Source organism: Trichomycterus rosablanca, chromosome 1 (genome assembly GCF_030014385.1).
Source record: "Trichomycterus rosablanca isolate fTriRos1 chromosome 1, fTriRos1.hap1, whole genome shotgun sequence".
Classification (NCBI taxonomy): Eukaryota; Metazoa; Chordata; class Actinopteri; order Siluriformes; family Trichomycteridae; genus Trichomycterus; species Trichomycterus rosablanca.
Window position 1 is genome coordinate 52,072,492 of NC_085988.1, and position 14,079 is coordinate 52,086,570.

The 14,079-nt window shown below is 38.1% G+C and overlaps 1 protein-coding gene across 2 annotated transcripts in view; it reads right to left on the reverse strand.

The window, feature by feature from the left end:
- ccdc146 (coiled-coil domain containing 146) overlaps positions 1-4,494 on the reverse strand; it is a 43,954-nt gene extending 39,460 nt beyond the window's left edge. For both annotated transcript variants that reach the window (XM_062994352.1, XM_062994361.1), the window contains exon 1: positions 4,405-4,494. The gene's annotated coding sequence lies outside the window, so the exon portion shown is untranslated. The remainder of the gene's footprint in view (positions 1-4,404) is intronic.
- Between the last annotated feature and the right edge of the window lie 9,585 nt (positions 4,495-14,079).

Genomic DNA, 14,079 nt, shown 5'->3' on the forward strand with positions numbered 1-14,079 from the left:
CTGTGCCCCTGTGCATAAAACGAGGTGCCTAAAGACATGGTTTGAGGACTTTGGTGTGGAAAATCTTCACTAGCCACAACAGAGTTCTGACATAATGTCTATTCTCTTCTAAGTGTAGCCTGTGGTATAGGGGATTCGTCTTTTTGAGGATATGTCCTAGAATGAAGCCAAACAGGCAGTTACTGAGCCAGCTGGGGCCCTAGCAATCGGGCATTTAGGCGGACACTTTCGAGTCCTGAGGGTAGTTTGCCTTGTTGCTGGGCTAGCGTGGGTAGCGGTGTTCGGCGTCCTGGGCTGTTTGGTGGAGCATTGGCTGCTGTGAAGTGAGGGACGGGCATAGACGAGACGCCTTGGTTCCCGGTAGCATTAGTTGCTCTGAGTGGAGCCGAGCTGGTGCTGTTTGACGACAGCGTGGTGTACGGTTTAAAGTGGATATAGAACCGCATGTAAGAAAGGCCGGCAGCTAAAGTAACCTGGCCGTGTGGGAGAACACAAACAGCAGGATAGTGTCTGACTAATGCCGTTTGCTCTATGCTAGAGCTGGCTCGAGGTCACGTAATATTTGCCTGGGAGCATTATCCAGTTGCTCAGTGAAAATTGAGTTGTACAGCTGCTTGGGTTGCCAATTGTTTTCTTTTTCTTTTTTTTCTTTTTCCTTTGTACTCTGAGACTGTTCGACTGTGCTGCTATTAGCAATTTTATTGTTGTATCCTCAAACTGATAGGCCTTAGCTTTTATGGGAATGCTGCTCTATTTTTAAAGGTCTTATAGTGCTGGGTAATTGAGGGATGGTGGGAAACCAACAGGTTGGTGAGTATAATCGGGTGTTGTTCACCAGTGTGATTGATTTGCAGTGCTGTGTAGTGTGAGAGATCACTGTCATACTATCTTGCAGAGTGTATTTTCTTAGTCGTAGAATTTAGCCACGTTTGTTACTGACATTATATCAGTGGGTTTCCCGATATGTATTTTTCTAAACCTGCGTTTGTGAGTTTCTTGTACACGGAGCTTCCCCTTCGCTCCAGGAATAAACCAAGGGGTGGCGTTGTCTGGCATCTAGCTCATTGGGGGAGGCCACATAAGAATTAACAAATGTTTTTAACCCTCCTATTACCTTTGGGGTCAATTTGACCCCATTCAATGTTTAACGTCTTTAAATAAATGATTGACATCGTTTTTTTGGTTCATATTTGATGACTTTTCCTAATTTACCTCACATAACCATAACTGTAGTAGCATGAGAACCACTAATAGTTCACACAACCTGGGGGAGGGGGAAACATCATCCTCGCAAGATTTTTCATATTTCCCATGCTGTGGGGACAGGAAAGTATGGTTCCTGCCAATAGAGACAGAGGATGATGTTGAGGAGGACCCGGATTATTAGGCATCATCATCTGATAAGAATGAGACCCTCAGTGTTGACCCTTCTTTTGTCTCTCAACCACCAGCAAACACACTACCTTCCAAAACTGAAAAGTTATTATGGTCTGTCTCCCCACTGCAATAACAAGGCAGACTTAGTGCTGCTAATGTCAACAAAATGCTTCCAGACCCCACCAGATACGCTGTCAGTCACGTCCAAGACATAAAATCAGCATTTGAGCTCTTCATGACACCATCAATTGAAAAGGATATACTTGAGATGACAAAGTTAGAGGGGAGGTGTGTGTATGGGGACAGTTGGAAAGACTTGGATGTGACCCACATGCAAGCCTACATTGGGTTGCTTATTTTGGCGGGAGTGCACAAGTCAAAAGGCGAAGCAACAGCAAGTCTTTGGGCTGCCGACACTGGAAGGGCAATATTTCCAGCCACCATGTCTCTAAACACATTCCATGTTTTCTCCCGTGTCATACGCTTTGATGACAGAGAAACAAGGCAGGGCCGACGAGAGCGTGACAAACTTGCAGCAGTATGGGATGTATGGGACAAGTGGGTTCAGCGATTACCCTTTCTTTACAATCCAGGCCCCAACGTGACTGTGGATGAATGTCTAATTGCATTTTGTGGGCTCTGTCCTTTCAGACAATACATGCCCATAATGATGATCTGTTTTACAAATAAAATCCTTCTAAATTCTAAATTTTATTTGTATGGAACAGGTTACTATTCCATATAACAGAAATAGTATTTCGTTCCAAATGTTATAGATAACAAAAATATGTCACTCATATGAATCCATTAAAACACCAAAAAGATCTCTACTTCCAATTGTAGGTCAATCAATGTGATTTGATGGTGATCTGCATATTTCTCCATAGTCACTCAACAGGTATTCTGGATGTATAATGTTTATTTTTTAAAAGGCTATTTAGGTGGTCAATGAACAAACAAAAAGTATGTGACATAAATTTGGGTAACAATTTTATTTATAATCATTTTCTGGAGATTTAAATAGCTGGGGTCAAATTGACCCCAAGCATAAAAGGTGTTAGTAAATTTGAAGGTAATAGGAGGGTTAAACATTTGCAAACCCTGACGAAGCAGTCTGAAAATGAAGTGTCTTACCAGCATAGCAATCTTTTAAACTACTTTTGAATCAATTTTTTGTGAAGCCATATACTCTTCCCGAGAAAAGCAAAAGGCCTAAATAACAGTAAACTTTAGGCAATTATGCTAAAAGCCCACTCTTAAGTACACATTTCTTTAAAAACATTTTAAAATAAAACGAAATAGTCATGAAGAGGTCAAAAAACATAAATGTTAAAGCAATGTTATCAAAAAGCATTGTGAGACTGATAAAACAGTGCCTGAACAGCTGAAAGGACAAAGACACCAGAAGATTTCTAAAGAAGTCCTGTGGTATATTGTATCATGACATTACCAGAAAGTCCCTCAACTTCTGTACGTTGCAAGGAGGATTGTCATACAGAACATACTGGTGTCATCTCTTCTATGCATAAACAATGCACACATACAGTATCTCTGAATTCTTTCTATTCCAAAGAAAGACATTTGTTATACTGTACATCTGTATATGTGTAAATGACAAATAAAGGCATTCTTCATTCTTCAGATGTGTTCAAAGCCTCATTAACAATCTACTCACCTTTCGACTTAGAAATATTGGAACTTTAGAGCAGCCATTTGGAAGATTTTGGAAGATTGGAGGAAACAGAGACACAGCGGTGCAAAACACCGCACTAGACTCCATAGATAACTCGTTACGGTTTAAGCAGGTTAAACCCAGAACCACAAGATCCTGAAGCAGTGCAATACCAACTCAACACTATTAACCAAGAGTGATCGAAAATGCAATCATTTTGTCAGAAGCTTGTTGATGGCTATCAAAAATAGATGATAGGAAAAGTAGAAGAATATTATACTTTTGTAGTTTAGAAACTAAACATTAGATGTGTCGTATGTATATTTTTAACCCAGCGTGCTGTTATATTTGAAGTAACCTCACTTTAGATTACTAGGTATTTTTTGGGCAAATTATTATGTGTTCTGTTCAGGGCCGGCGCTAGGGGGGGGCTGAGGGGGGGCATTGCCCCCCCAAATTGTGTCTTTGCCCCCCCAAGCACAATGCAAGCAACGGCTATTTTTAAAATTATCTCTGAACCAATCACAAAAATGCATTTTGTTTTACAGTGTGAAGATATTTCCTTGCTTATTCCTGATTGGCTCTTTGAGTCATATAAAAATCGGCAGACTGCCCCAAACAGTTCAGTTCGGCAGTATATGTTCTGTTAGTGTGAGCGAGAGGCAGGTATACTGGTAAACACTTTTGTTTTCTTTATATTTTAATTTCCCAATAATATAAATATTCTCACTCATTCCTATTTCCACGTTTGAATATTCTCAGTCTGTGTGTAGGTACATTTGTCAGCTTTGACTTAAATTTGTATTAAAGCCTTTCAAGAAATAGAGTTGTTCTATTAGTAATGGCAATTTAATTAAGGGGGCGTATTAAAATGAAATACAATTAGATAATCTTTTTTCTCCATTTACATAATCAACATGTATTTTTTAATCATTGGGTTTTAAGTTTAAGTTCGAAAACATGCATTTTTATTTCTTTACCTCATACATCACTTTAAGCCAGTATCAATAGCTTGGCTGTCATCATTCATGCACAAATCAAGCCTTGAATATATTTCTGGCTTCAAAAACATGACTATCAACATGCCCCCTCATTAGGTTTTACTGCCCCCCCAAGCAAAGCAGTCCAGAACCGGGGCTGGTTCTGTTCATAAGTCACAAAATGAAAGCAGTTAAAGAAATCGTCCCAAAAACTGCCATGGCATAAAAGTGCATGCAAACCTCAATCGTTTACGGTTGGTTGACATTTCGGTCGAAATGAGTTTACTTAGCATGTAATGTCTTTTTTAATTAGTTATTTTCCAGTAATTCAAGTATGTTTATTAATAAAAAAAATACAATAAATATTTTATTCACCTGTTTATATTTGTAGTTAAGCGTTAATAGTTCAATGTTTTGTTTAGCTCCCAAAGTTAAATCTCAGTCGCTGTGTTGTTCAGTGCTTCCATAGCAACCAATGTAGCTGAATCAATTTATGACTGCACGTACATGAGATAGCCACCAGAGAACGCCACTTCATTAAGGTCTAACACGCATTTTGTGCGTGTGCTTAATGTCATGTTAAAAGGGATCCAATGTCTTTCAAAAAGATCAATTCTTAGAAACAAAATCTAACAAAATAATTTTTTTCTAGTTATAGTTTAGTTTAAAAGTTGATCAAAATATCTAGAATTTTTTATTAAGTAAAGGCCCTGGGAGCCTTGTTAGTTTGGACTGAAATACCACATTTAAAATCAGAATCTGCCTTCATCTGCCAAGAAACTAAAAACCTAGGGGCTCAAGAGAGGACCTAGGACCCTGGATGCTCTTAAGAGATTCTGTAAAAAGAAGGGTCTTAAATTCCCTGCTCTGTATTCTCCATCCTTATGCTGGATGAGAAGACAATATGTTTAAACTAATTTGTTTTCTTTTAATACTTTAATGTCTTGGTCATTTTGTATTTTAGTGTCATCCTTTTATTGTTGGGCCTTGGTTAAACATCTTTGATTTAATTTTACAAATGCAGTTGCATGGCTCCATCTGGTGTGCTTCATTTTGTTACAACAGTTAGTTATGGTAAAAAAAACACCTAAACATCTTTGTCAGTAAAATTGGTTATACCATTTGTGTGTAAAGTCCATGGCACAACTCAGCATCCTTAGACAGGTGTGCTACCCAAGGTTTTACTATGTTTTCTCAGACCAATGAATGTCAGGTAAGAAAAAAAAAAAATCTTTAAAATCCTAAACTTTCAGACACTGGGTGGTTAGTTGTCAACCCATGATTGAACTGGGTACTTGGCCAATATGACTTATCAGACTACTGCAGTCAGCCAAACACAATTAACTAAACAACTTAACATAAAATTGTTTCAGATTAACACATGCAGTCATTGGGATCCTTCTATAAAAGTCAGCAGCCAGAAAATATCTATTATTACATTTTTCTAATATGTTCTCTGAGGCCATTAACCTTAGTAAAACCCTGAATGGGTAGAGTTATATCTTTGTACAAAAGTACAACTGGAGAGGAGACACACGTGCTGCTAAATAACTATTTGTGCATGAATTAAAGCAAAAAAATAAGATGTCAGATTTGCTGTTGTACACTAGCAACATACAGATCTTAAAAGAAGATCTTTGTAACTTCAGGCCATTAAGAGAGAGCAAAAAAGAGGAAGCAGTGGGACACAGCAAGTCTATTCTTAATTAATAAAAGTTATAATAACTGGAAAAGGGATGGAATTTCTTTGTGTCATTCTGCTGAGTAATATACTGTACATCCTTACATATTAATATACAACTTTTCCATTAATGATACTTTTAATGGTTTGTGAACTAAGGACACTAATTGTCCATTCATTCCTTTAGATTGTGAATCTTTTCACATTATTATAAACAGTACATTGTGAAAGAGTAAATTATTATCTTGCATTGAGAAATGCTCATTTTAAACTTATTGGCAATTCTCTCCTGACAAAGTGGTGAGCCACAACAACAGCAAAAACAATGCATTAAAGACTAATTCTGTAGTGAATCCTCTATTTATACCCAATAACGATTCACTCAAGTGTTAGCAGTTAAATTCATGTTTAAATATTCTCTAAACTTTTCACTCTAATTTTGTCTTTGTCCTACCTTTTTGGAATGCATGGCAGGCATCAAATTTAAATGTTTCATTGATTGCTGATTAGTAAAAACAAGAACGAAATAATAAAGAATAAAGGAGATTCCCAATGTTCCAGATTGCTACTGCACTGACGTCCTAGTTTCAGTCTTATAAGAAAAGACAACACTTGTCAACAGCTCAGGAAACAAAGACTACTCTAGTTGTAATAGGATCTAAAAAGACCTTTAGAGAGACATAGAAGCAAATATTAAAAAAAAAAAAAAAAAAAAAAAAAAAAAACTTAGAGAGGCCTCAAAACAGTGTGCTTGTACTCCTCCAGATATAGAGTTCTGTCTGGTCTCCTCTTAACCACAGCCACTCGAAGCAGCCACTTCCTGCCAGAATTTTCCTGCAGGGGCAGTTGACCATGACACACTAAGCCTCAACATATATAAACACAGATGCAAACATGGACTTTTATCTCACAATTTTACTCCAGAAATCATCTATGAATTGGAGAGGCATAATGTCAGTTAAATATGAAGCTAAAGAACACGTTGGACACTTTTAAAATATGTTTTAAAAAGCAGCTTGGAAGTAAAGAACATAAATTGTGGGTTTTTGAAGACAACACTATTATTATCTTAAAAAGAAAATTACAGCTTAGCAAAAAACTTGGATGAATGAATCCATCTGACATGGGGGTTACTATGGCACCTTAAATACTGAAAACTCACACAACCAAAATATAACCAGTGTGGGCGTGTTTTTTTTTGTTGAAAAATAAAAAACCTACCAGGGTAACCAGGGTAGTTGCACAAGCAGACCCTACAAGCAAATCCATAATAAACATTCAATAATTATCACAATATTATTATATCAGGTTTTGGTTAAAGCCATGGAACTCAAAAAAACAACAACTAAAAACTAAGGAAACCTATAATCATAACAAACATTTCAGAATTGCAGTTAACATACACAAAACCTACAATGATTTGTGGGGTGACTAATTAAATTAAAAAACAGAGAAAAACAAAAAACACTAGAAGAAATAGGAGGAAGCAGAAAGTAATAAACAAATTAGGATACAAGAAACATGTTAAACCAAACAATGTAATGGATTACAACTCCCACGTTCCCTTGTTCTGTCTCTGGCTGAGCGACCACAGTGCTCACAATCACCTTAAGACTAGCACCTGAAGCTCTCAGATGACATCACCAGTGTGCTAGCATTATACCTTTTAAAGGCTGTGTTTGAAATCGCCTACTACATACAGTATACTGCATACTGCACTAAGTATATACTGCATATTGGTCCCTGTAGTAGTATGCAGTATAGTATCAAGTATGGGACAAAAGCAAAGCATTCTGTGGTGCATATAAAATTCTGCTCACTTTTTTTAAAGCATGTCGAAACTGGTCATGTTGCATGGCATGCAGTACCCCATGAAGATAACTTGCTTGGTCAGTATGTGAAAAGTATGTAGTAGGCTATTTCGAACACAGCCAATGTAATCTTGCTCTGCTCTTTGTTTTCCTAGAATTTCTCTGCGATTCCAGTGTCTTAGTTCTTGGTAGTATCTCTGATTTGTATTTTTTATCAAGCTAATTTTTCATATACATATTCATCTGTGGTGAGCCACAACAACAGCAAAAACATTGCTTGTGAAGACTGATCCGTTGGTGATCCTTTTATATCCAATCATGATTCCTTCATCTGTTACCAATTCAATTCACATTTGAATTTTCTGTAAACGTTTCACTCTCAACTTTGGAGTGAATTGCAGGCATCAAATTCAATGAAAATTTCTTTGTTCCACTTTTATCAGTTAAATAAAGAGTCAAGATAGTTGAATTTACAGACTCTTTTTTATTATGTTTTTCAAAATGTCCCAACATTTTTAAAAACTGGGTTTGTGCAAACATTATAATTACCAGCCAAGAACACTGCATGTTATAATGTATACTGCATATTGGTCCCTGTAGTAGAATGAATTGCATTTCTGCATTTGCTGCAATTCCAGTGTTATTTCCTTGTCTTAGCTCTTGGTAGTATCTCTGGTTTGTATTTTGTGGTCACAATAGCATTAGTGGTAAGCATAACATACTGTTATCATCACCAAATTTACCACATTAGCATCACCCCATTAACCACAATAGCATCATCACCTTAGCATTAGCCCATCTTACCAATAATATCACTAAATTTTTAAAGCATACTATTTATATACCATTATGATGTTGGTTTGTGCACTATTATAAATACGTCTTTCCACATTGGATATACAGTGTATCACAAAAGTGAGTACACCCCTCACATTTCTGCAAATATTTTATTATATCTTTTCATGGGACAACACTATAGAAATAAAACTTGGATATAACTTAGAGTAGTCAGTGTACAACTTGTATAGCAGTGTAGATTTACTGTCTTCTGAAAATAACTCAACACACAGCCATTAATGTCTAAATGGCTGGCAACATAAGTGAGTACACCCCACAGTGAACATGTCCAAATTGTGCCCAAAGTGTCAATATTTTGTGTGACCACCATTATTATCCAGCACTGCCTTAACCCTCCTGGGCATGGAATTCACCAGAGCTGCACAGGTTGCTACTGGAATCCTCTTCCACTCCTCCATGATGACATCACGGAGCTGGTGGATGTTAGACACCTTGAACTCCTCCACCTTCCACTTGAGGATGTGCCACAGGTGCTCAATTGGGTTTAGTCCATCACCTTTACCTTCAGCTTCCTCAGCAAGGCAGTTGTCATCTTGGAGGTTGTGTTTGGGGTCGTTATCCTGTTGGAAAACTGCCATGAGGCCCAGTTTTCGAAGGGAGGGGATCATGCTCTGTTTCAGAATGTCATAGTACATGTTGGAATTCATGTTTCCCTTAATGAACTGCAGCTCCCCAGTGCCAGCAACACTCATGCAGCCCAAGACCATGATGCTACCACCATTATGCTTGACTGTAGGCAAGATACAGTTGTCTTGGTACTTCTCACCAGGGCGCCGCCACACATGCTGGACACCATCTGAGCCAAACAAGTTTATCTTGGTCTCGTCAGACCACAGGGCATTCCAGTAATCCATGTTCTTGGACTGCTTGTCTTCAGCAAACTGTTTGCTGGCTTTCTTGTGCGTCAGCTTCCTTCTGGGATGACGACCATGCAGACCGAGTTGATGCAGTGTGCGGCGTATGGTCTGAGCACTGACAGGCTGACCTCCCACATCTTCAACCTCTGCAGCAATGCTGGCAGCACTAATGTGTCTATTTTTTAAAGCCAACCTCTGGATATGACGCCGAACACGTGGACTCAACTTCTTTGGTCGACCCTGGCGAAGCCTGTTCCGAGTGGAACCTGTCCTGGAAAACCGCTGTATGACCTTGGCCACCATGCTGTAGCTCAGTTTCAGGGTGTTAGCAATCTTCTTATAGCCCAGGCCATCTTTGTGGAGAGCAACAATTCTATTTCTCACATCCTCAGAGAGTTCTTTGCCATGAGGTGCCATGTTGAATATCCAGTGGCCAGTATGAGAGAATTGTACCCAAAACACCAAATTTAACAGCCCTGCTCCCCATTTACACCTGGGACCTTGACACATGACACCAGGGAGGGACAACGACACATTTGGGCACAATTTGGACATGTTCACTGTGGGGTGTACTCACTTATGTTGCCAGCTATTTAGACATTAATGGCTGTGTGTTGAGTTATTTTCAGAAGACAGTAAATCTACACTGCTATACAAGCTGTACACTGACTACTCTAAGTTATATCCAAGTTTCATGTCTATAGTGTTGTCCCATGAAAAGATATAATGAAATATTTGCAGAAATGTGAGGGGTGTACTCACTTTTGTGATACACTGTATGTATGGTTTTCATGTTGCTTTGTTACACTGGTATGATGGTGGTTTGTCTTCACGTACTGTATTGCATTGTGTCGTGTTATTTGTGTTAATGAACACTCACACTAGAGTTCTTAACCCATGTCTCAATGTACCCTTGTTACAGAATGCTGTGCCCAAATGCGACAACTTGTGGTGATCAGGGATGTTGGGTTGCTGTCGTTCTGCCTCTCTTGTCCGATCACTCAGTTTTTATGAGGTTTGAGGTGGGCGCTGATGTCCTGTGAAAGCCTTCATGACCTTGTTACCTGCTCGCTCTCCCTTTTAGTTATGCTGTAATAATTAGGGGTGCCGGAGTCTAAAGCTATTCTCTGTAAGACTGATATTTTACTTAATTCACATTTTACATTTTAACTAAATTTTCTGTTGTTTTACCCCGAGGTGGTTCTGAGGGAAACCTGTTTACCCACCCGAGGTTAAGGAATGAAGTCGAGACTGCCGTGCCAACAATGCTGCTCCTGCCAGATGTGATGGAAACCTGGCGTGTTTGCACCAAGAATGTCAAGAACTCACTACAGACTTTATCACAGACTGGTCTGAATAATAACTCCAATTATTAACTTTTAGTTCATTTAAATTTGTGTGTGTATGATATTGTGTAAATCCTATTTATTCAAATTATTCTCCAGGCCACCCAAGAAGGATGGGTCCCTGCTGAGTCTGGTTCCTCTCAAGGTTTCTTCCTGTAATTTTAAGGGAGTTTTTCCTTGCCACTGTCGCCCTCGGCTTGCTCAACAGGGGTTTTTGTTTTTGTATCTGTTGGTCCTGGATTCTGTAAAGTTGCTTTAAGACAATGTCTATTGTAAAAAGCGCTACATAAATAAAGTTGACTTGACTTGAATGAATGTAATATGTTATATTATGTAATATGTTATATTATGTAATATATTATTACATTATGTAATATGTTATGTAATATGCATATGTATGAACGTAATATGTTCGTACGTATGAAGGACTTGCAGGTAAAATGGCCAGGTTGGAAACCATTACATGCAACCAGCAGCAACAAACATTACAGCTTCCACAGCAAAATGCCCAGATTGTCTAGATGCTAACTAATTTTATTCAGCAGGCAACAGACCCAATCCTCTAATGAATTTCGGTAAGGTGAGTCAACACCCTGTTGTTTATTATTCCTCTATGTTATCCAAAACCCCTAACTCCTGCAGAGGTTTTTTTGCTTCGGGTTTTGATTTATATTTCTCAGTACAGTGCCCACTTCTTTCTAGAGAGTGATAAAATGGGGTTCATCATCTCAAGCTTAATATAGAGCAAAAGTGAATGGGCTACATCCATATGGGAACAACAGTATGAGGAGACCAAGTCTAATAAGCAGTTTTTCACCCTAGCAGCACAAAGTCAGTGGAATGAAGAGACTTTAATTCCCACTTACAGGTGGGAGAGGTGAGACTGGGGTGCACACTGAACTCTTTACTCCGATCTGCATTCCCTTGATGACTCTCTACTCCTAACTTCATCCCCCATTAAAGGTCTGGGCGAGTTTAAGTTCCTTACTGAACCCTTGTCTGTCCACATACACACTGAGTCAATGTCCCTATTTGTGATCCAGTCACCCAGATATTCCATGGTTCTAGGATTCCCCTAAAGGTTTTGAAAGTCCCACTAATTTACATCTAAGTCATATCTTCAAAACCTATTTTATGTGAGGTAAGGTCATTATTTGGGCTCACAGTTCTCTAGCCAGGGGCCACCCAGGAGTCATGAGAACCTATCAACTATTCTTAGGGAAGTATTGGTGACCCATTCTCCATTCTTATATCCATAAATTTGTAGGACATTGTTTCAAACCACAAGGATCAATGTCCAAGTTATGGAGGGCCTATACGGAGCAAGTGGGTATCAATATCAGTTTAACCTTTTGTCATCACCCAGAGACTGGTACTTGAGAAGCTATTGCAGTGACTGGAAACATGAGAGGTGTAAGTTCCTTTCCTGGGCTAAATACACTCAAAACTGTTTTAATTCACTCATCTAATGGCCCTACTCTTACTACAAAGTCATGCATTGTAACGCATGCGAAATGTGATTTCGTATTGTGCTTGCTGAAAAATTGCCCCTCAAAAATGCACTTTAAAAGATCAGGTTTAATTGCAATTCAAAATAGTTTTGACATTGTTGTTTATGCACAGAGCAATTGCAAAAGACTTACCTAAAGTCCACTGGGAAACACATTATTCGGCAAGACATTATCCCAATACAATGTTAATTTTATTTATTTATTTTTTTAATTTTCAGTATTTTAGTTATGTTACCATGATGGTTGTTCGTCCTCTTCTTGAACAATTTGGACATTTTGTAAAATGTAATTAAAATAAAAGATTTATTCTCTTGAACCTTTATTTAACTGTCAAAAGTACAAATAAATGACATTTCATAATTTGTAAACAGTAATTACAAATTAAATGTAATGCCTGCAACACACTCAAAAAAGTTTGGACAGTGGCAACGAGTGAAAAAATGTAAAGCTATAAAACATTCCACAATAGAAGGGTGAACTGGTATCAGGTGAAGCTATCATGGTTGGGTAAAAGGAGGATCCACCAAAGACACAAATTTTGCAAAAAACCTTTGCAAGTACAGATTGGTTGGGGCTTTTGTGTAGGACTTCATGAGAGTTGTCACAATTAAAAGGAACCATCCAGACTGTTAGCAAAATGTGCAAAAATCAGCATCTGTTATTGGGGCTGCTTCAGTGTCCATGACATAGGTGACTTGCATATGTGCGAGGTACCAGTCATGTGTAGGTGTATAGGATAACAGAAAAACACATGCTGCCATCAAGGTGATGCCTTTCCCAGGAGGTCCTTGGTTATTTTAGCAAGACATTGCCAGGACTCATTCTGCATACATTACAAAAGCGTGGTTTTGTAGAATCAAAATGTGTGTGCTTGACTGGCTTGCCTATAGTTCAGATGTGTTTTATTGAAATGTATGGAGCATAATTAAAAGTAGACTCAAACAAAGAAAACCACCGGCTATTGAGCAGTTGAAGTCTTGTAAAAATTTTACCTGCAAAACTACAACAATTAGTATCCTTAGTTCCAAAATGATTAAAAACTGTTGATTGTGTTGCAGACATCAAATTCTGAATTTGTTAACAGTGTAATTAGTTGACCAGTTAAATTAGCCCTAAATTAGCCCTAAATTGCCTTCATCCCAACTTTTTTTTGGAATGTGTTGCAGGCCTGAAATGCAGGAGTGGATGTATATTAATAAATGAAATTAAGTTGAGTAGACAAAACATGAAATATCTTGGGTTCAAACTGTCTGCAATCAAATAAAAGTCAAAGTAAATGTAGGGAACACAATTTAAAAAAATACAAAGAAATAAAAAATATGGTCTGTAAATAAAAAAATAAATAAAACTGGGATGACAAAACATTGCCTATGTTTTAGTACTTGGTTTAAGCATCTTCGGCAGTTATATATTACCCATAGTTATTTAAACTGATCTTTTTTTACACATGACAGGTTGCTCATAAATACATCATCTCTGAGACAGATGGCCATGAGTGTGTCTGAGTTTTAATCCAGGCCACCTTTTTGGAAAGTTTGAGAAAACCATGCATATGCAAAAAATGCTAAAACCATCTCATATTCAATGACCTGAGGTAGGAATGCAACCTAGATCCTAAGAATCCATATTGCTGTGGAGTACAGGGTGTCTCAAAAGTAAGGAAACACCCATATAAAATGTAAATGGTTTGACAGAGTTTACACATAAGCGGTGGGGAAGTCATCTGTGTGCTGCAGCTTGTGCCTTTGGCCTTTACGCACTGAAATTCCTCCTGATTCCTTGAATGGTTTAATGATATTATGCACTGTAGAGGGAGAAATATGCAAATCCCTTCCAATCTTTTTTTAAGGTTTATTGTTTGTAAACATTTCAATCATTTTCTCACACATTTGTTGACAAACTGAAGATTCTCTGATCATCTTTGCTCATCAAAAAGGCTTTTGTACCAAACCCTGATTACAATCACCTGTTGACATCACCTGTTTA